The sequence below is a fragment of the Daktulosphaira vitifoliae genome, unplaced genomic scaffold, assembly GCF_025091365.1.
Source record: "Daktulosphaira vitifoliae isolate Bord-2020 unplaced genomic scaffold, ASM2509136v1 Scaffold_3, whole genome shotgun sequence".
Taxonomy (NCBI): domain Eukaryota; kingdom Metazoa; phylum Arthropoda; class Insecta; order Hemiptera; family Phylloxeridae; genus Daktulosphaira; species Daktulosphaira vitifoliae.
This window is the reverse complement of record NW_026099574.1, coordinates 20,291,599-20,293,365: the sequence shown is the minus strand read 5'-3', so window position 1 is coordinate 20,293,365 and position 1,767 is coordinate 20,291,599.

The window sequence follows — 1,767 nt, the reverse complement described above, 5'->3', positions numbered from 1 at the left end:
AAAAAAAAAAAATAAAATAAACACATCATGGTAAAATTAATACCTTCTCAGCTTCGCATCGAAGCTAAAAAATACAATTTTCTTTTTTTTAAAGTATTTTTTTCTTTGCTTGATTATTGGCAAATTCTTCAATTATGTCGCTATAATTAATCTGATGAGTTAATTGAGATCCAATATTTAAAATTGCCAATGCATTTAGTCTGTGGATATATTTGACCTTAGATATGTTTTTATACGTCTAAGTGTTGAAAATGACCCCTCTGCGGTACAATTGGTCGCTGGAGTACAAAGAAACATACGTAATGCTATACTTACAAATGTTTAATAAACAATTTTAAAACCAATATTAATAAAAAAAATATTTATGTATATTGTGCAGTTTTAACTAATACAATTTCTAAATAATATATTTATTATTATTTATACAAGACTAGTAACAATTACAAATAATTTAAACCGTATAGGTAAAAATAATAAAACTTACCTTATTATATAATATAATATAAATTTTATATAGTAATATATCATATGACAATCATCAATGTATCAATTCATCACACTTTCATAATGCATACACAGTACACACATGACGCATAAGCAAAACACATAAGAATTAAATATAATATAAGTCATAAGTGTATAACGTACTAATAAAAATATATTAATACTGTTGTCTGTCACAATATACAATGCAATACCATTAAATATCGATATCACTAAAAAATTATCATTGTTTTGATTTATTCGGTAAAATAGTTGACCAATTTCTAAAATTAGAATTTTTCTGAATATCTTTATCATCTAGCTATTATAGTTGATTGTAGACAATAATCACGGACCAATAATATACTATATATATACTACATATCTTAGTTCGTAGCAATAATACAGCTATATAAACAGTAGTTCATAAAATTTTTCTAAAATACAAATTACAAAAATATTAAATAAAATGCAATTACTTTTTTTTTTCATTACATTTTTAAAATAAATTTTGCTAAAATAGTTTGCCGCCCCCGGGCATATGCCTACCCGTGCCACCCCCTAAATACGGCCCTAGGTATTTCTAATAAAATTTTGACCGGCGCCTATAAGAATTACAGACGTTGAAAATAAGTGGCACCCTAATATATATATATAAAGGGAAATTAAGTTATTTTTAAAAAAAGTATGTCGTATGAAAGATGTATATAAATATTATTTCTCCTAAAAAAATTGTATTGATCTATACATTTTTCAACAAGTTATAGCATAATAAAGTTAAAAATGTAAAATATAAAATTGAGAATTTCACACAAAAATGGCATTTGGTAGCCATTTTTACCATGAAGACAAAATTAAGAAATTTTTTTTCCATAATAAGGTATATTACATTATCTTTAATTTAAGATATATATATATAAGTGTCAGACTTTACGGAACACTTTCAAAAGTTAAATTTTTGTGAAAAAGTTGTCATTTTTAATCCCCCCTTGTGGGCAGGTAAAGGGTCAGATTTATAAAAATATATATTACATGAAAGGTAAAGACATCAAGCATCTATAAAAAAAAAACTATATTGATATGTTCATTTTTGAAAAAGTTATGGCAGTTTTAAGTAAAAAAAATTGAAAGAATTTCGAAAATTAGCGATTTTTAAATTTATAATTTTTTTGAAGATTTCCCCCATTTACGGGGAACGAGGGAAATTTTAACCTATTTTTTTGGTTCTTTAAAGTTGATGAAAAACTTTTGATAAAGATTTATGAAAGTTTATAGTAAAATAAA